This window comes from Nannospalax galili, unplaced genomic scaffold (genome assembly GCF_000622305.1).
Source record: "Nannospalax galili isolate Female #2095 unplaced genomic scaffold, S.galili_v1.0 scaffold231, whole genome shotgun sequence".
Lineage (NCBI taxonomy): Eukaryota > Metazoa > Chordata > Mammalia > Rodentia > Spalacidae > Nannospalax > Nannospalax galili.
Window position 1 is genome coordinate 1,683,939 of NW_008330120.1, and position 21,309 is coordinate 1,705,247.

The following is a 21,309-nucleotide window of genomic DNA, read 5'->3' on the forward strand; positions in this document are numbered from 1 at the left end:
ACCCATAGTAGTGTCATGGTTCAGGCTCATGCTCAGAATCCTTTCAGCTTGAGCTCTTCAAACTATGATTAGACCAATTTTACATGTCTAGTCACTGAGGCTGCAGTAGATTGGGACTCTTTCTATACGTGCAAAGTGAAGTAGAGAATTGAGGCAATTATCTTCAGGCAAATGAGTCCGGGCTCTGTAATCAGCCCATCCTGATAACTGGGCAAAATCTGCCTCGTGCACAGAGCTCTGCTTTGAGTTAAAGAGGATTCTGAGGTATTTGTTTGTAATTTTTCACTAGGCTTTGTTTTTCCCAAAGGTAGTCTGGTGGACATCCAGTCCTACCCCATGCAAGGGTCAGGGTGTGTGGTCCCAGCTTAGGGCTTGACACACTGCCCAGCAGCTGGTCAGGTGTATGCACTAGTGTGTGATCTGATAAGTCCTAAGGGTCTTTCCAGTGACCTATCCCTTGCCCTTCCAAGGCACCTCTCTCTCTCCAGTCTGTCTCCTCTGTTTATTCCCTTCTCTCTGTGCATAAGAATCCTGAGAGGTTGAACCACATGGCCTCTACAGTCACCATCAGTGTTGATGGTATGATTGCTAACAGGGCCCAAGAAGAGCTTGCACTCATGATGAAGCTTGAAGCACAGATCTCAGATCCAGAAATGAGAACGGGAGCCCCATCCCTAACTGTTCATTAACTGAGCTTCTCGTGTTGGCCTAACGATTTCGTCATTAGATTCCCCACTTCCCTCCTGGCCCAGCCATTGCCCATGAGGGAAGGAAGGTAGGGCCAAGGGGGACTCTACACATTGTAGAGTGACACACATTCTCGGGAGTGAGCCAGGTGAGCACACCAATCCAGTCATACCCCTGGAGCTTCACCTGGGAGCCACCGACTCAGCCAGAAGCCCCTGTGGTACCTGTTGGGTGCCCACCGGGTGGAGCTGTTAGAGTCCCTGACAAAGGAGAGCGGGCAGAAGACTCCTGCGTGGCCTCGAGCACACATGCTACATGCATAATTAGGGAACAATATAGGTTTAATATGCCTCAGCGTGCTTTTGACTATAAGTGCTCTAGGAATGAAGGGCTTGAGCTGGACCTTGGAAAATTGGAATTAGAGCGGGCTCCCCCCCACCCCCACTGTCAGGAAATCTTCATCTTGTCCTTTTGAAAATTTCTGCTGTTGCTCAGTTATTAAAAAGAAAGCAAGGAAAAAGAAAGAGGGAGACGACCTTGCCATCTATAATGGAAAAAAGGGTTTTGAAAGACACGTCTGCCTTCAGAGTGTTGATGTATAATATGGTCTATACTTTTGTGTGTGTGAGAGAGATCTGGTTTATTCCTGCTCAGTTTGTTAAATTGCACTGTATTTCCCCAATGCTTCCCCGGTTGCTTTACAGCCTGGCGACCGTTGTTTTATGCTGTGTTTTAAGGTCTGCCACAGCCCACGCCATCTTCGCACATGGCCTCTCCGAGCTCTCCGATACTCTCACCCATTTATTTTTCCATACAGATTTAAGAACCATTTTTATCAAGTTCTATAATGACCTGCCTGATATTTGCCTGGAATTGCATTTAGTCGATAAATTAAATAGGGGAAGTGCCCTCGTCGCTTTTGCATTTAGCCTGAAGCCTGGTCCTGTCATCCTGTCTCTTTCTCACATTAAGGACCTGTGTGTTCTTTACATAATTTGAATGTATCGTGTGGAGTTTGACACCTGAATGGACTTCATACACATAATTCTTGAGTATTTGATACTTTTGTTGTCTTGAGAACAGGCTGTCTTCATTTGGTTTTTCAGGCTTTTTATTATGTGTTTATAGGCATGGTATCGACTTCTGTACATTTTCCTCATATTCTTCTACTTCTAGAATTGGCTGGTTGATGAGGCCCCCGGTGGCTCTCCAGTGCATGCTCAGCCAGCTTCTGGGGAGTGCTCAGCTCTCCAATGGGGCGATGGGGGGTGTGTGTGGAAGGAAGTCAGTGATCTGCAGCAATTGTGTCTGCAGTGCCGGGAGGTCCGCACGTTGGGTCCATCACCTCACACTGGTGTAAGAAGGGACTCTTCTTAATTCTGAGGCTACACAAGCCTCCTAGCTTTTACAATTTTGGTGTGGGGGGTGTTTTATTTTATTTTTAGAAGGATAGAAGATGGTGATTAGAAGGATTATTTTTTTGTTTTTGTTTTTTTGAGTAGGGGAGTTGGTGTTTGTTTTGCTTTAAGATTTAGGTGCTTTTTAAATAAATAGGATATGTTTTTAACTGTTTGAAGTCTTTCACCTCAAAGCAAGCATCAACAAGCACAGGAGAGTTGGAAGGGCCCCTTGTTGTATCTGATCACGATGGGGTGGAAAGCAAGAGAAACTACAGAGCATCTACACAGACCAGACAGAACATAGCTGAGTGATATATGAGCAAATGAAGAAGTTCCCAGAAACGAATGAAAATGAAAACTCAGTCACCAAAACCTATGGCTGGATAAAAAGCAGTCCTCAGAGGGAGCTGGGAGCTCGACATGCCCACATTAAGGACTCAGAAGGCTAGCAATAAGGCTCAGCAGGCGAAGGCACTTGCTCCCCAGCCTGAGGACCCGAGTTCAAGCCCTGGGACCCACATGGTGGAAGCAGAGAACTGACTCCCATTAAGATGTTCTCTGGCCTCCACAAACATGTCATGTGCATTTATGTGTGCACGCATCTATATATATGTAAATTAGAACTCCCAAGTAAATAATAATATACCTCAGGGTCTTGGGAAAACAAGAACAAGTAAACCCAGAATCAATAAAGGAAACAGTTAAGATCAGGGCAGAAATTAACAAAATGGGAATTGAATAACAATACAAAGAATCAATGAAACAAAGAATCAATGAAACAAAGAACTGGTTCTTTGAAATGATCAACACGATTGACAAGCCTTTAGGCAAATAAACCATCAGAAAGAGAGAAGACATAAATTCATAAAATTAGAGATGAAAATAGAAACCTAATAGCAAATACCAGTGAAATTCAGAAAACCACCCAGATGTACCTTAAATGTACGTAGTCCACTAAACTGGAACGTCTTAAAGAAACGGGTGAATTTCTAGATGCACATCCTTTACAAAAATTAAGCACAGATGAGGTAAATAATTTAATCATCTATAGCAAGCAGCGAGCATGATGCGGTAGTAAAATATTTCTTGACTGAAACATTCAGGTCCAGATGGATGAATTTTATCACTGGTGAATTTTACCAGACCTTCAAATGAAAACTAAAGCCAGTGCTTAAACTACTCCACAGAATGGAAAGGAAGGAACCCTACCAAACTCTTTATGAAGCCAGTATCATCTTGATACCCAAACCACATAGAGACATACACACAAGCACTCACACAAAATTATAGATGAATCTCCCTGATGAACACAGATATCAAAATGCTTGTAGGTTGTCCTATGACCTCCACATCTGAGCCACGGCACAAACAGCCCACATTTACACAAATAAATACATGTAATTTTTTTTTTTTAAACACTTGCAAGCCAAATTCAAGAAAACATCCCAAATATCAAGTAGTCTTCATTCCAGGGAAGCAAGGAGGGGGCAGTGTTCAATCTAGGTGTGTGATGCATCACACAAGACTTAAGAACAGAAACCATGGGGCTGGAGAGATGGCTCAGTGGTTAAGAACACTGGCTGCTCTGGCAGAAGACCCAGGTTCAAATCCCAGCACCCACATGGCAGCTAACAACTGTCCCCAACTCCAGTTCCAGTGGATCTGACAGCCTCTTCTGTCCTCCAAGGGCACTGTACAAGACAGGTACACTTACATGCATGTAGGCAATACACTTATACACAGGGTTGGAGAGATGGCTCAGCAGTTAAGAACACTGGTTGTTCTTGCAGAAGACCCAGGTTTGAATCCCAGCACCCACATGGCAGCTAACAACCATCTGTAACTCCAGTTCCAGGGGATCCAATGGCCTCTTCTGTCCTCTGCGGGCATTGCATGACATATTTTTAAAAAATAAAATATTAAAAAAAAAACCACATGGTCATTTCAGAAGACAGAAAAGCTGACAAAATCCAGCGTCCCTTCATGGTGAGAGTCCTGAGAAACTTGGACTAGAAGGAATGTAGCTTCACCTAGCAAAGACTGTCTCCTGCATGCCTGCAGCCAGCGTCACAGGAACTCAGACACAAGACTCTTGTTCAGTGTAGTGTTGGAAATCTTAGCCAGAGCAGTAGGACCAGAGAAGTAAGCAAAAGGGAGACATGTAGGAAAGGAAGGCATCAAAGTATTCTTACTTGTAGATGACTTGACATATGAGAACTTGAGGACCCCGCCAGAACATTATTAGAACTGATAAGTACTTTCACCAAAGTGGCAGAACAGAAAATTAACAGAAATTTGTAGCTTTACTCCAATAGCGGACTGCGGAGGAGGTGAGGGAAGCTATCCCACTGAAAATTGCTTCGAAGAAAAACTTGCAATAGACTTTTGTTTTTCAAGGATTTTATTTTCTTAATTAATGCCATACATTTCTTTTAAAAATTTTGCATTGAAGCCGGGTGTGGTGGCACATGCCTGTAGTCCCAGCACTTGGGAGGCAGAGGCAGGTGGATCTCTGTGAGTTCAAGGCCAGCCTGGTCTACATAGCGAGTTCCAGGACAGCTCAGGCTACAGGGAGACCCTGCTTCAAAAAGACAGAAAAAAAAAAAAATTGCATTGTTGGAAATTTGGAAATCTGGGAACTTGTAGCTAAGCACCCTCTTGGGTTTTGTAGTTTGGACATTTGGTAATGTGAGCTTCTTTTACTTCTTGGTTCTAGTCATGCCATTTAGTTAGACTGCTGTTTTCATTCCTTCATTTTTCTCTAGTTTTCTACCCCCTTCGTTTGCATCTGACTGCATTTTCTGAAAGTTATCAGAGAGAGAGAGAGAGAGAGAGAGAGAGGAATCTTTACTAAGAATGGTGCATGGGGGACACCCTTCCTGCTTGTTTTTAAAGAGATTTTTCTCTATAGTCATTTCTCTGCCAGTGTTTAAAGTGAATTTTTTGTCTTTTGTTTTTTCCCCCTGGGAACGAGATGATGTCCTCAGAGGACTTAGCAGAATGGCTGGAGGGGAAAGACCAAAACCAGACAAGTTGCACTTGAACTTGTCTATCTCTGCTTCAAGTTGCGGTGACACCAGGTGACTGACGGCAATGGGGATAACTGTGGTGGTGGTGGTGGTGGTGATGATGGTGATGATGATAGTGGTGATGGTGATGATAATGATGGCAATGGTGGTGGTAATGATAGTGATGATGATGACGATGATAGTGGTGATGTGGTGGTGATGATCATGGTATTGATGGTGGTGGTGGTCATGGTGATGGCTGTGGTGGTAGTAATGATGGTGATGGTAATGATGATGGTAGTAAAACCCAAAAGACAAGTGAGTAAAGGAAAGAATTTCAAGAATCTCAGGCAGAAAGAGCCTAAAGTCAGAGATTTAGTCAGTCAAGTTAGACTTTTGTCTATATGAAATAAATTTGCAATTGTTTTAAAATGGGTCTTTTTGAGACAGGGTGGGTTTCACAGTGCAGAGTGCTCAGCATAGGTTCTGCTGTCTACTGGGCCCTGGGATCTAATGGGGAGCTAAACCAGACATTGTCTCCACTCTGAGGGCAGTGGAACATCACTCCTCAGAGGGGCTTAGTACAGTGCATTAGAGAGTGCTGGGAAAGTTTTTATTTTCAGAACACCCATCACAGGAAGCACCACTAGACTGGGGCACATCAGGGAATGCTGAGCTGCAAATGTGACCCATGCACACTTGAGCTGAGACTGAAAGCTAAGTATGTGGTGCGGGGGGTGGGGGGGCAGTTCCAATGGAGGAACAGCCAAGGGACTGGTGCCTTTCCAGGCCCAGGAATGCCATGTTTGCTGGGCCCTGGTGGGAGGAAGCTGAGCCTGTTAGGGAAACTAATCTAACAGGCAGTCAGCAGAGCTGGAGGACAAAGGGGTAAGTCTGAAAGGGTGGGCAGGATCCTGTCAGCCTGGCCAGAGGAAAGGGCCGTGCTCAAGAGCCTTCCTTGGTGGGAAGTCCTGGTCCTGATGACCTCGAAGTGCCTAATCAAGCTGTTTGCTGCAACACTCTCTGCACCAGGGTTGGGAGATAGAAGGAAAGCCAGGTTGGTGGTAGCTCAGCCTCACCTGGAATGTTAGCTCTAGAAACATGAGAGACTGACTAGCTGCAAGGACAAATGGGAGGTTGGCCACAGGCATGGGGACAGCGTGGCTGTGTCAAGGACACCTAGATGGAAGTCTGTAAACTCCACCAAGCAAGGGAAATGGGCAACCTGGATGAGTGTATGATGGTTGGGTCCCCGGTTTCTAGCATGCTGAGTTGAGTGAGAGGAGGCCTTGAAATCTGCTGTTGGCCTGTAGGATTGGAAATGCTTCTGGACCCCACAGCACAAGGCGTTGGGCACAAAGATGTCTGAATTTGGCCTGCAATGGAGAAGCCATGACAGAAGTCAAAGAAATGTAGCGCACAGGTACAGAGAGGGGCACCCCTGAATTGTTTCTGGCATTTTCCATGTAGACTGAAACCATCCCAGAGCTGGAAGGGACCTGAGAGATTCAGTCTTTCCCCTCTTCATTTTACAAGTAGGGAAACTGAGATTCAAGGAGGGGTGGGGCCTGCAAGCAGGTGGTAAAACCAACTTCTAAGCTGAGTCTTCTTAGTCTTAGCTCTGAATCTTAAATGTTCGTAGACCAAGTAGAGAGTCTTGGCATGGAGGTGGAGGTGGAAGGAGGGCACAGACGCTAAATGGACAGTTTTCAGCTTCCAAATCTCTTCTTGATCACTTTAGAGCTGACATTCCACAGGCTCCTTATTAAAGCAGGAGCTGGCTAGAAGTGCCTCAGAGGCTAGAAACAGAGCTATACCATACCCTGAATAAGCAAGGCTGGCAAAGCCCACACAGGAGCTGGGAAGGAATTGGTCAAGGCTAAAGCTAATATAGTTTGGTGATGCTCTTTTTCTGCTGGTTATTCAAAAATCCAGCCAGCTCCCAAAGCACCAGTTATTACTTACACTCAGCCTCCATTACTTACACAGAAATTAAGGTATAAAAAATGACAAACCCTCTTTCCTCAAGATGTATGCCCTGTGAATCCGTGGTAGATCGGTAGTTCCACTGGGCATGTGTGGTCTCTGAATGGCATGCACTGTCCAATAATTCTTCTAAACTACAAGAGTGCTAAGGCCAAGGTTGCTTTGTACCCGAAGTGCACCCGGAGACTGCATGGGGGGGGCTTGAGTTGTTCTCTTTGCCTGTGGGGCTGAAGCTTATGAAGCCCGTGACCTTGGCTTAATCACTCTTTAGCCTGTCAAAGAGAAAAGTTGAACTCGGTGACCTGTATTCCAGAGCTTTGCCACACAGGGAAGGGGTACACAGGAGAAAGTAGTTGGTGTGTTCTGGGTGCTGGCTGCTCATCTTTCCTGCTCCTCTTGGAGGCCTCTGAGCTTGTTTGGAAATAAGGCCTGCCGCAGTCTTGGCGGAAGCTCCCAGAGAGCTCGCAGTAGCACTCTGACCGCAAGCACGCACCCCTCTTCATGTGAGAGCACAGAAGCCCACAGCAGCCTCCTCTTCTAATCTTAGATCTGGAGTTTAAATTGGGAGTGACCACAGTTCCAGAATGCTCTCCAGCCTTAGAAGTCAAGGTCCCGTTCCCTGTCACCCCCACCTCCCCAGCCTCGCTTGCTCCCCAGGCACAGTTGAGTTAGTCATGGTGCGTAACTAGGGCTACCATATGGGTATCAGAACACTACAGTGACCTGTATGGGTGGCATAATTATATAATTGATGTTACGTTGTTACTTTTAATACATTTAAAAAAGAAGAAAAGTAACATCTCGGGTTTATTTATTGCATGTGGGGGTGTACGCATGCAGAGGTCAAAGGACAACTTGTGGGTTCTAGGGATCAAACTCAGGTTGTCAGGCTTGGCAACACGCACCCTTCCCCACTGAGCCATCTTTAGACCAAACTTTAGTGTGATCGGAGAAAGTCCTCCCAGGTGAGCCTCTGTAAGCTGAGAGAGCTCCACATGGAAGATGTCGTTTGCTCCTCAAGGGTTCCGTTCAAAGTCACTGTCTGACATTCAGGAAGACAGGGTTCAGGAGGCTGGAGGTAACCTCTCCCGAGGTCTCTGTGGGCAGCAGGACTGTGGCTCAGGGTTCATGCAGCCTCGTCCAGCGGTCAGTTTAGGTGGAGGTTGCTGACTTAGAGTGTGAGGTAGCCATCTGTAGGTACAGGTTCAGTAACTAGAAAGCACCTTAGAAATAATAAGAAATATGCAGTCTGCCCTTAGAGGGGTCCCAGACTGCACTGTCTGGGCCATTTTCACTCAAACTCAAGTTACTTCTGTGCATTGTCATTTTTGCTATTGCCCGTCCAGGACGTACACTTAACAGTTCCCTTTAAATAAGCTCAGTTTCCATGCACAGATGGACTTGCTTTTAAAGAAAAGTTACATCTCTGCTGTAAAAATGCTACCAGGACCAGCACGGGGGTTGCGGAAACAGGAAGACTGAAAGTTCAAGGCCAGTGTGGCTTAAGTACTTTTTTGAGACTCAGTCACACACACATGAACACAAAATTACCACATTGCTTGGCTCTGGTTAATTATTTTTAAAGTAAGCATGAGGATAAGCATGTAGCTTTAAAAGGGGCAGAGTTCCCCGATCCCCTCTAGACCTGTCCTGGCTCCCATCTTGTCTAGCCCCACACTGTCTCATCAGAAAGCTTGTCTGCTTCCCACCAGAGTATTTTCCACCAAGATGACAGGTTAGATTTTGACCCAGTAAAACCCAGTAAGTCGCCTCTGCTTTGGGAGTGGTAGGAGGAATTCTGGTTTCAACAAGTTGAAGCCTGTTGAATTTCAACCAGACTAAATGACTTAGGCCTGTTTTCTTTCCCTGACATTTGCCTCCTAATAATAAATGGGCAGAAGTCACCATCCTGATCGGCCTTCACCGTGACATTTGCTGTTGCTGTTCGTGTTTACATTCCCAGACTCGGCAGCTTTACCGTAAAGGGCTTGACCCGCGCTCTTGGCCTCAGGAGAGCTACATCCCAAACAGCAGTGCGCCAGGGCCCGGCTCTCCTGCTTCCTGCTGGTACTGGTGCTCCAACCGAGTCTCAGTCAACCTAGCAGAACAATCCCCCATGCCCCTCTATCCTCAAGTTCCCCCAGTTTTTCCAGGGGTTTGGGTCGGGGGAGGTTGGTGTTTTCCCCTTTGTGCTATGTGAGGTACCAAAAAGATCGTTGCCTAAAAATACTGATTCATAGTGTGGCCTGGTACTCCTTTCATGGAGTTCAAAACCAGGCAGACCTAAGTTAGCTGCGAGTGCCTGGTGGACCTGAGCCGTTGACAGTGACCATGGGATGAAGTTGACTCCCTGGTCACTTCTGGCAGAGAAGCTGTTCCGGGACTGAGGTTGCCCTGGCACTCCCAGGGCACAGAGCTCATGGTTGCATTTTTAAATACTAGATCTTCATTGGCTTTTATTATTCTTAATATTTGCAGTGCTGGGGCTAGAACCCAGGGCCTCAGGCATGATGGGAAAGTGACTGTTCTACCATTGAGCCAGCACCCTCCACCCCCAATGCTAAGATTTAAAAGCATGTGTTCAGCCTGTCTCTGTGGGTTCAGAATAGTTGGCATCATCCTTGGTATCTGGGGAGTGACACCACCTCTGAGCGGTGGTGCTGGAAATAGTTTCTGGGTGGGTGGAGGGACTTTGCTCTTCTTATAGATCAAGAGGTGCCCTGTAAATATTTGTAGAATATTATTTAAGCCTGTTAAGGGAATTTTGAAGCACATGGAAGGCTGAGAGAGCTACTGGTGGTGTCTACCTCCCTGCTCTCTCTGTCTAGTACCCCGTCTTCTCTTGTGGAATCCCAGAGGCACACTGCTTCCCCAGCCAGTTTTGGTCAACGGTGAATGCTCCTGTCCGCAGTCTGTGGCCCCTCAGTACTTAGCCACTTGCTCTTTCTGGGTTTTTCTTGGGTAAGTTGAAGCCGCTCTCCCCAGAGAGCAGATCAGGAGCATTCATACAGCTTTCAGCTCCTTGTGACATCTGTCACCCCGCTGGGCTGACCCTGGAAGTGGAGGCCAGAGGAGGAGTGGTGGGCTTTGCCTCTGTGCCGACGTAAGCCCCAGGACTTCCCCTCAGCTTCTTCCTATCATTAGAGCCCCCAAAAGGCCCTCAACTGCACCCAGTTGCACCTTTGGCACTTCCTGTATTTGCCAAGGCCGAGTGCACACATTTGCAGTAGTAGGCCCCTTTTGGAAGAATGTATGATGGGAACATTTGGAGGTAAAATCATGGCAGTTGTCATTGTTGGTGGAAACATTTTGCCCTGGCCAGCTGCGCGGCCTCTTTGCACTGTATTAATAGCAAGGCCATGGGGCCCACTGGGGTTGGAAGCCAAGGAGAAGGGGACAGCTGTGGCGGACATCACACCATGCTCCAGGCATGTGCTCCCATGTCACAGGCACGCAGATGGCCCACACCTTGCCCTGCCGCTCAAAAGCCCCCCCAGCCCTCTGCCTGACTTCTCCTTGTAGGGGCAGGAATGGGCTTGTGTGGGCCATCATGGGGTGAAGGAGCCAAATTAAGACAGCATGATGGGAAGAGAGTTCGAATGGCCAGTGCTGTAGGTCAGTGCGCATGCGTGCTGGAAGGCTTGTGGGGCCATGTAAGGTAGCGGTATTCCAGCAGCTGGGGCCACTGGGCTCTATATGGCAAGGATGAACAGATATTTTTAAATGTCACAGGCCAAATGGCAGCTCAGTTGGCAGCAGGGTGGAGGGACAAGACAGGGGAATTTGGAGGACACTGTTGCTATGCCTAGATATGGTCAGGAGAGCAGGGTAGGATTAGGGATTGGAAAAAACCCAGCCTGTCAAGTACCCGTGAAGAGGGCCCGGGAAGGATCCTGGCGCCGGGGGCAGGTGAGGGATGTGAACAGGTGCCGAGGCTGGGGGCAGACGGAACTGTGGAAACTTCAAGCACAAGGCTGGATGGAGAGGTCAGAGCCCTATCTCAGAGGAACAGTAGGGGAACAGACCCCGTGGGTCAGGCCCCTGTTTCTGGTGTCAAAGAGAAAAGAGCACTAAACTCAGTTCCCCGCCACCTAGGGCCTCTAGAAAATTATATACAGGTGCGCTCCTTACTGGGCCAAGGGACTGAGTGGATCCAAAGTAAGACAAGCAGAGCCCTGTACCTCAGAAAGGCATCCCCAAACACCAGCCCCTGTGATTTATAGTAGAGCATAATTTGTGAATACCCGCCATTGTGGGGCATGGCTGGAAACTGCCCTCCAGGCCTAGTCCCGTCTATAAATTTGCTGTTGTCGTGAGATTCTCTCTCTCTCTCTCTCTCTCTCTCTCTCTCTCTCTCTCTCTCTCTCTCATATCTAATCTCTCTCTGTGTCTGTCTCTCTTTTTTTTTTTCTCGTGTTTTTGAGACAAGGTCTCCCTGTAGCCCCAGCTGGCCTGGAACTCACTGTGTAGACCAGGCTGGCCTCGAACTCACAGAGATCCGCCCGCCTCTGCCTCCGAGTGCTGGGATTAAAGGCGTGCTTCACCACACCTGGCGTGTCTCTCTTGTTTTTAAAAGTCTGAATGATGCCTGGAGGGAGGCGGAGGCAGGGGGATCTCTGAGTTGGAGGCCAGCCTGGTCTACAGAAGTGGCTGAGGCTACCAGAAGACACCGGCTAAAGAAAAACATCTCTGAATGGTCTTCAGCCTACTCACTGTCGTTCAGATAGTAGATTCTAACAGAATCTTTGAATTTTGACTTCGGATATAGCAGAGCCTCTGGTTTTCTGGGACGGCCATCTGCCTGTCCACAAGTGGCTGTGGGCGAGGGGCGGCTGCCCCCTGTCGGCCAGCTGTCAGTTTGCTGTGGCCCTGTTGCCACCAGGCCTTGTCAGTCATCTGAGAGAGACCTGGCCTCCATCAGCATTTGCCTTCGCTCTTTCTGCTGTGAAGTGCAGCTATTCTTATCCCAGGAGGACAGGGCCATCCAAATTGGGCAGAGGCCCAGCAGCCAAGCTGCTGGCCAGGGCCTCCTTGACTTTGCCATGACATTGGTCTGGGAGGCCTGGGCTTGGGGGTGAACACAGGCTGGGCCTGGGAAAGGAAAGGTCAGGGGTGTGGGCAGTAGACTTCCACAGGAGCCTGGAACAGGCTTGGGAAGCCAGCATGGCTGCCCAGTTTCCTTGTTGTGGCCCCTAGTAACCTGAACTACTCAACCGAGTTAGGCAGTTACCATGGCAACGTAACATCTGTGCTGCCAACATTTGTGCTGTCTGTCCCCAGGCCTCCTTCTACCCCAAGTGGGTGGGGCCTGGCTTGGGAAGTGCCACAGTGGCCAAGAAGGCCCTGAAACCTGGACCTTGCCTCTTAGCATATAGGCAGAAAAGAGGAGGGATTGGGAACTCAGGGAGGGAGCACTTGGGTGGGCGTCCAACACTCCTGAGGGAATCCCCATTTCCCTTGGCTTCCTCCATTTTCCCAGCTCCCCTTTGCCTCTTGTAAGATTTGTGATAGCTGTGATCAGCATGAGGCCTGGGAAATCCCTGTCTCCTCAGGTCCAAGGACCCTCCTGTGGACTTGAAGGACATACTGACTGTATCACCTGCTAGTTGCCCATGAGCAATCTTCGTGGCTCAGAGTAGCCCTTCCTCTTCTTGATGATACGTTTTTGGTGCCTTCAGTGTCCTGGGCATCAAGGAAATGTATGTTCATTTCATCCCAGCAGCAAGAAAGGCCCTGTAATGGGCCACCCAAAGCTGGGAAATGGTAGTGCCCAGGTTATAACTCAGGAAGCCAGTTGGGTTGCAGCACCCCCTTTCCAAATCACTGCCCTCTAATGCTGGTTGGAAGCTGAGGAGCCTTTGGGGAAGGGAGGAGGCGAGGGGAGGGGCTGCCATGTAGAGGCCTGCAGCTTACTGAGCTGCTGGGCAAAAGGGCAGTCTGATGGGAAGGCCCTGGGGTGGGAGAGAGCTGGCCAAGAGCTTCAGGAAGAGGAAGGCAGAGCACCCCCTACCAGCGTGTGCCTTGGAGATGGGACTCCAAGCCTACTTGGTTAATGACTTGCTTTCCGTCATCAGAACCTAAGGGCCCATATTTTCAAAACCAGGCTTCTCTCTCCCACATTGACAGACCGTAGCACAAAGACTGCCCATAAACATGTCTTACTGATGGCTGTTTGACCACAAAGGACAAAGACATGGAGTGGAAGACTGTTCTTTCTCAGGTGGCCTTGTGAGGTTGTGCATGTCTGTTTTCTTACTGTTAGTAATATCCCTGCCCCATTTCCTGTCTTTCTACCCCAACCTCTCTTCTTTCAAGTGTTTTGAAGTCTTCAGCACTGAGCTGCCTTCGAAGAGCTGGCTTTGCCTATGTGGCATGGAACCTCATGAATGCCCCTTCCTGATTTGAAGCCTGTACCGTTTCAACCTCTTCTACTTGGGGCACAACTTTTCCCCCCAAAGGAAAGTTTTGCTAAGCAGGAAAGGTTGGGGGAAATTCTTATCTTTTGGAGGTAAGGACTACTTTTCGACATATTTAGACACACTATCCTTGAGGCCTCTGAGTCTCACATGGTGGCTCCAGATGTCTGGAAGAGTGGAGGCAGATCTTGCTGAAACATAGACGTAGCAAGCGGATCCTTCCCTTGTCAGAATTTGCTTTGGAATCTCCACTAGACTTCTTGGGGAGCTTGATTAATTCTTGGCGGTAACCCTACAGCCACCTAGAACAAGAAAGGATTTACTGTACCAGGTACTTGTGACACCACACCAGGTGGTAAACAGGAAGCCACAGGCGCTTTGTGCTGCTATGTAGTAAATGAACCTGTTGGCTGTGTGGTAGCCATGGCCAATCTGTCTGTCCAGGGCCACTGGGCTGCTTAGGCCTATGGCCATTCTAGTCTTGTAAAGCCAACTCCCTGCCTGTTTCCCAGTCTCTCTCAGAGCTCTGTCAGAGCTTTCTCCAGCACTATCCCGTTTCCAAACCGCCTCCTGAGCACTCCAGCCAGTGCTCTGACACAGCCAGGATGGTTCCCACCGGCCAGTTTCCTCCCAGGACTGAGCAGATACTTCCTGCACCAGGGCACAACTGAAGAGGCCCGCGCCTCGGGCAGAGGAGGGCTGTTCTTCCCTTGGGTTTGATGACTGGGAGGAACTAGTCCTCTCTGCTTAGGAGCGGACCACAGCTGCTTTTGTTCAGAACAGCATGCACATACCTCCCCCCAGGATGGCCTTTGGACTAGGGAATTGAATTGTTTCTGGGCTCCAGTCAGAACATATCTCCAACAGTCCACCACCAGGGTTGCTGATAGAGATAAAAGGGGCCAAGGATAGCATGAGGCAGTGGAGAGCTGTGATGTTCTTGTCCGCCCACCAGCCACAGTGTCGAAGGCCACTGCTTCCAGTGCATGCAGCTGGAAGTGGGCATGGACGTGCTTGGCTGAGCAGTGGGATTCAGGTCCCAAGTTGGTGACCATGTGAGACTTTGTTCAGACAGAGACCCCCTAGGGTCTGTCTGGGACACAGAGTGGGGCAGAACTGGGAGGGACCCCTAGGCAAGTGGAACAGCCTCCTGTGGAAGGTGATAAGAAAGGACCTTTCTAGAGGGCCCCCCCTCAATCCTGTTGTGCTCACTTCAGAGGGTTGGGTGGAGGCTCTCCTGAAGGAGTCTGCTGAGCACCACGCCCACAGGCAGGCTGTGCATCGTCAGAACAACCACTGTTCTCAGCCTGGTCCCATGTGACAGCCTCTGCCAGGCTACTCCTGCTCCAGTCAGTGCCCATGCTATGGCCAGGGCATTGGGGAGCCTGGCCTGCTCTGTACACTCCAGGTTGCGGGTAGCCTTCCAGCAAACACCCATCACCTTGCAGAGGGTCGTCCAACCTCCCCTGCCTCCTTCAGGGGTGCTGCCAGCCGCCCATTCCCCACTTGTCTTCCTGGCACCCAAGACCCTGCTGTGGATCCTTTCCTTTTTCTTTCTTTCTTTTTTCCAGGACTAGGAGTGAACTTGGACAACATGAGAAGCAAGTGTTCTGCCTTCAGTCCCCGTACGAACTTGCCCACACTTGGAGTCACCAGTATTACAGACATGAACTGCCATGCTCAGTGCCGAAGGGCTTCTTGACTAACCTGTGCAAGACCGAGCTCTAGGAGTAAGGCCAAGCCGCTTTGCGAGTTGTCAGTTGTGTGCCCCCCCCCCACGTGCATGGAATAACACCTGCCAATAAACTTGTGTGGAAGGACTGATGATGTCATGCTCTTCTCTTAGCCTCCTGGAGACTGTAAAGCAAGTGTGTGGTCCGTTTCACTCACTACTAACACAGCGTCTGCTCAGACTCCTCCTGGGAGCCCCTACCTCCACCCAGAGCACAGCCCCTGTAGCCCCTTCTCTGTAGCTGACTCTTTCATTTATACCACTTCCCATGGCATATGTCGTCCTGTTTTCTTAGTGTCTGCCTCACTAATCAGACTCAACTGCAAAAGGGCAGGAGCATCTTTCTCACTCTCTTAGAACACAGTAAGCCTTCAGGGGGTAGATGAATGGTTGAGAGGTTAGATAGATTGGTAGTTGGGTGTGTGGGCAGGTGGATAAGTAGATATGGAGAGGAGGAGATGAATGGATAGGTGGATGGATGGATGGATGGATGGATGGATGGATGGATGGTGGATGATGGATGGATGATGGGTGGATGGATGGATGGTGGATGATGGATGGATGATGGGTGGATGGATGGATGGATGAATTGATGGATGGGTAGCTGAGTGGATGGGTAGATGGACAGAGCTTCAAGAAGATTTCAGACACATACAGCAGGCAAGATGTCACAGAACAGAGTGGCTATGAGGCTGAACCAGGGGATTGATCCCCCAGCTATCTTGAGAGTAGAAGCCAGGGTAAGGCCCCTCAACTCATAGAGCACAGGAACCCTGTCAAACGGAATGCTTCCTCTGATGGGAGACGGAATGCTTCCTCTGATGGGAGATGGAATGCTTCCTCTGATGGGAGAGGGAATGCTTCCTCTGATGGGAGACGGAATGCTTCCTCTGATGGGAGACGGAATGCTTCCTCTGACGGGAGACGGAATGCTTCCTCTGACGGGAGACGGAATGCTTCCTCTGATGGGAGACGGAATGCTTCCTCTGATGGGAGACGAGCATCCAGGAAGCTCTGGGTCTGAACATCACCTGTGCTCCAGACCGTGTTGTCCTCGGGCCTGCTGTCCCCAGCACTCCTACATGCCCGGCTCCCCTTCCTTGTCCTCAGCCATGTTCTCACAAAGAGGGGAGACTCCTGGGCGGAGTGTGCTCTGGTGGGGAATCAATAACTGTGACTTGCCCCGAGTCAGGAGAGGCATTCTGGGAGGAAATGGAGCTGGGCACAGGGCAACTGCTCCTCTGACTGAGGAATCCCCTGGGGCCCTTCCTTCTCGGGCACCAGAGGAAGCTGCCTCCCTCACCTGTATTTGGTAGTAGTTAACACTACCGTCTACTTGTGACAACCAGAAACATCTCCAGACCTTGTCCATGTCCTCTTATGGACTGATCACCCCAGAGGGAGACTATGGGGTCCATTGGCTGTACCAATTTTATCTTAACTTGCCTAATCATTAATTCAAAGGAAACGAAGTGCTAAAATATTTAGCACCACGCTTGTTAGCCACCTTAAACTCCATCTAACTGTCCTGCTGCCCAGGACAACTAGGAATGTTCTGTGACCTTCCAGGAGTCCTAGTGGTGCGAGCGTGTTTAGCTTCACACAGAGACTGATGGATATATGTAGAAATAATCAGGAGGTGTGCACACATGGGGTCACTGGGTACACATGCAGGTCTGCCTTTGCCTGTTGATGGATGTGTACACAGGATCACTACATATAGGCCTCTTGGCTCAGCTAGAGTGTCTGGAGAGTTCTAGAAGCAATGGCAGGCCCTGGGTTTTGGTGAAAACATCATTCAACAATAAAAGGAACTAGTTTCCAGGTAGAAATAGCTGGTTCTGTGTGGGGTGGATCAGAGGAGCCTGGAGCATTGGGCAAGAGAGCTTAGCAGACCAGAAGTAGGAGCATCCAAAGTGGATACCACTGAGGATCAAGGCTGGGGAAGTTGGACTAACAAAGGGGTCCTGGAATATAACCCAGCATATATAACACCTGTGAGAGCTGGTGGGACAGCTCAGACGGTAAAGGCACTGGCCTTTCAAGCCTGATTACCTGAGTTCAACCTTGGGAACCTGTGTTAAAAGTGGAAGGGGAGAACTGACTCCACAGTTGTCTTCTGACCTCCGCACATTCACACGTCATGGAATGCACACACACACATACTTTTTAATAATTTTTATATTTTAATAATTTTAATTTAAAATTAAAAAATAAAATGTCCATGAGCCTCTAGGGACGCAAATCGTTGAATAGATAAAACAGGCAGAGAGGGAGGGAGACGGGTAGTTCAAGAATTTGGTAGGTGCTGTCCACTTTGGAAGGCAACTGTCCATCCCTAGGCCTGGATGACTTGATGACTGGCTGTCAGGGTGAGAGACTGAAGGGTGAAGAGCTCTGTGGACATAAGCCTAGGAGGCTGCACCTCGGTAGACATGAAGGCTGGTATCCTTGGTGATCCCTTGTACACTGCACATGCCCTCGGTAGATTCAACGTCATGGGAAACTACTTAACCATCACTCCAATCTGACCAACAGCCAAACATTAGACAACCCAAACTGAGGGACATTCTACAAAGGACTGAAGGGGGTGGTCGGGGGCGGGGGGAGAGAAAGCAATTGGGCTGAAGAGGGTCAATTGTCCCACAGGGTCTAGTTAGGACAGAGATGTTAGGTGAAATCAGGCCTTCAGTTGATGGTGTGCTGTGATTGGTTTGGTAGTCCTCTAAGTTTGGCAAAATAAGGAGAAACTGAGGGCAGGCCCACAAGAGCTCCGGGCGCCCACTCTTGGGAAGGGTGGTGGACTGGGGCCTGGAGGCTTCAGTCTGCTACTTCCCCCTTTTAGGGGAAGGACTTGGTTGCCTCTGACAGGAAAGTCTGTAGGTCCAGAACCCCCTAGCCAGCTGAGGACCCAGTGGTAGAGCCTGTCCTGTCCAAAGGCTTTGTCTGGATGAGCCTGGCCGTTGACAGCATTTTCAGTAAGTTGAGAAGAAAACCCAGAGCACACTTGGCAGAAGGAACCCAGAAGAGACCCTGTCTGTCCAAAATATCTCCCCACACTCCCTGGAAATTCTTCACTTTCTCCAAAGGCAGGATGTTTTTGTAATCTGAGGTGATTCTGGGCTGATGCCACCCTCTGAGAGGGCAAATGTGCCCAAGTACCAGGCATTCGCACCCACCTGCAAATGGGAGCCATCTGGGCCTGTGCCTTCACACCTAGGGTCCATCTGGGCCCAGAGGTTAGCCAGAGAGGGAAGGAGGCCATATGCCCGTTGCCAGGGACCAGAGGGCTCAAGGAGGGCAGATGACAGGCATGAAGGCAACCCTCTACCTTTACAAGTTCCCTGAGAGCGATGTCATCAGGATGGGGCCCTAGGAAGGCTGCAGGAGAAGGAAGAAAAGCCAGGCCCCCCAGTGGCATCCTTAGCCCTCTCTGGTGAGTCACCCCCTACCCTGCCAGGGCAGACAGCCCACAAGACATATGTCATCCATAGCTGGGAGGCCTTGCTGTGTGCCTCCAGGGCACAGCAAGGGCAAAGTGGGCATGGGCCTGTTCTTGTGGAGCTCGTAGGAACTTCCTTCAGGGAGTGGTGTGTGAGGAGGAAAGAGGCGGCAAGGGAGGGCCTTGACTCAGTGCTCCCGTACCTCCAGCCTGGGTTTTCACTAGGGATGGGGGTGAGCCCGTGGCATGTTTCTCAGAGACAAGAGACATAACTCAGTCTGAAATCTGGAAAATTCGTTATAGTCTGCCCTTTGAAGCCCACATAGACTTAAGGAGACTCAGCGGGAGAATTGTCACTGTACTGTTTTAACCAAGGAGGAGGTAACAGGGAGAGCGGGAAGCAGGAGAGTGGGTGCTCAGCACCTGTAGCTGAGGCTTGTGAAAGCTTCAGAGGGAGAGCAGATGGGTGAGAGGGTATGTTCCCGGTATTGCATTCCAGTTGTAACGGGTTACTCACCATGTCTCCTAGCTAGAGATGTCTCCATGGTTAGATGGACATATGTCCTATGGCCACCAAGAAGGGGTCAGGCCTCGGCACCCTGCCCACTGCCCAACTGGCAGCACTCTAACCTGCACAACCTCTGCTCTGCCATCCTCGGCTGCAGCCCCCACCTGCAGCAACCCAGTGCCCTTTCTGCATTGGTGGCTCAGCAGAACGGATGCTCATTTGATTTTTACTATAAATTATGTCTCACATAATTTCTCCATTACAGGTGAGGATGCGCCCTGGGAAGGTCTGGAGCAGGCAGCCTTGGTCACTGGAGCGGGGAGTGCTGACTCATCATTTCTCTCCATTGCTGGCTGGTTGGCAGCAAAGGGGCCACAGAGCCATCAGGCAGGTGGTTTAATGGACGCATCTCCCAAATCCACTAGTGGGGGATGCTCACTTCGGTCCCCAGAAGAGGATGAGAGAGAAGGTGTTCATGCAGCGGGGTGGGTATGCAGGACTGAAAGTTAAAAAAAAACAACAAACTCTTTGGGGCTGGAGAGACCACTCAGCGGTTAAGAGCACTGACTGCTCTTACAGAGGACCTGGGTTCAATCCCAGCACCCACATGGGGGCTATGAACAGTCCTTAGCTCCAGTTCCCGGGGAATCCGAAGCCCTCCGAAGCCCTCTTCTGACCTCTGTGGGATTGCACAGCACGGGTGCACTCACATACATGCAGGCAATACACTCATACACATAAATTAAAAATAATAAATAAAAATGTATTATTATTATTAATAATAATTATTTATTATTATTATTATTATTTTGGTCTTTTTTTTAAGACAGGATCTCCCTGTAGCCCCAGCTGGCCTGGAACTCACTATGTAGACCAGGCTGGCCTTGAACTCACAGAGATCCACCCGCCTCTGCCTCCTGAGTGCTGGGACTAAAGGTGTGTGCCACCACACCCAGCAATAAAATATTTTTTAAAAAATCAAACTTTTAAAGACAAAAGCCCCCCAACTTTTCAAATACCTATGCCAATGTAGGCAGTCCTAAGAGATGGTTGTTAATATAGTTGTTAATATAGAGCAAATTTAGGGACCCAGTCCTCGGGGTACTGACAGATTAGCAGAGAAACCAAGGTTGTTCAGATAACTACAGACGTGTGTGAGTCAAGGAGGAGACCTAGCCACAACCCCAACCATGAGAGGCCCAAAGTGTACACAGGTTTGGAGTAGGATGTGCCAATGACGGGGGAGATTCCTGATTGACAGGGCACAGAGAGTGTAGGCCCTTGGGGGAGCATGGTGCAAGGGGCATGCTGATGTCTTATAAGGGTTAGGGTGTCATCATGCTATGGACAATGCAGTAGAGGTCAGCAAGAGCAACAGCCTGCTGAGGTCATCCTCCAGCTTTGTCTTTGGAGACCAGGAAAGGAAGGGCATCTTTCCATGAGAACCTGATGTTAGATGGGACAGCAGGCCAGGAGGCCTCAGGTGACTACCGAAGGGTGCAAGGAAGTGTGTAGAAACAGAGGCAGGCGGGAGTGGGGGAGAAGGGGACAAGACAGGCTGCCAAGGCCCCCTCTTTTTCAGCAGGAGAAACTACAGGCTACTTTGAAAATCTAGCAGAATCAGGCTGTGACTCACCTGGCCCACCCCGCCCTCATTTGGCTCAGACCTCCAACAGGTCTCCTGCCTTTGTCTTCTTTTGCCCTTTTGAATATCTGAAGCTCAAAAGAAATCAGTTTAAAAAAAAAAAAAAACACAAAAACTCGACAACCCCCGCCCCCCAAACCTATTCTACTAGATTCAGAGACTTTGCATCACAGAATTAAATTTAAAACCAAACCCCGAACAAGCTCAAGACCCTCTTTCTCAGCAAGCCCGCACTGCCTGGGGTCTGGCTAGAACAGACCAAACTAAGATTCCGCCTCACAACACAGCTGTTGCTTCCTCTCCTCCCAGCTCCCTTAGGAAGCACAAAACCAGGCACCCCAGGGACCCACCGGATGTGAGGTTTCCTTGGTCTCAGAGGAAACTTCCCCTACCTCATACAGCATTCCAGGACTCAGCCCAGCAACCATCCACAACATAGACATGGTCCTACCATACTCCTACTTTGCAGGGATGGAAACTGATGC

The 21,309-nt window shown here is 49.3% G+C and overlaps 1 long non-coding RNA gene across 4 annotated transcripts in view; it reads left to right on the forward strand.

The window, feature by feature from the left end:
• LOC115071960 overlaps window positions 1-19,795 on the forward strand; it is a 35,764-nt gene extending 15,969 nt beyond the window's left edge. For 2 of the 4 annotated variants that reach the window (XR_003851024.1, XR_003851025.1), the window contains one exon: window positions 19,445-19,795. This is a non-coding gene — a long non-coding RNA (uncharacterized LOC115071960). Of the gene's footprint in view, window positions 1-13,396; window positions 13,590-15,068; window positions 15,315-19,444 lie in introns of those variants that run through there. The other 2 variants (XR_003851023.1, XR_003851022.1) reach the window with 2 other exon arrangements.
• The last annotated feature ends 1,514 nt before the right edge of the window (window positions 19,796-21,309 follow it).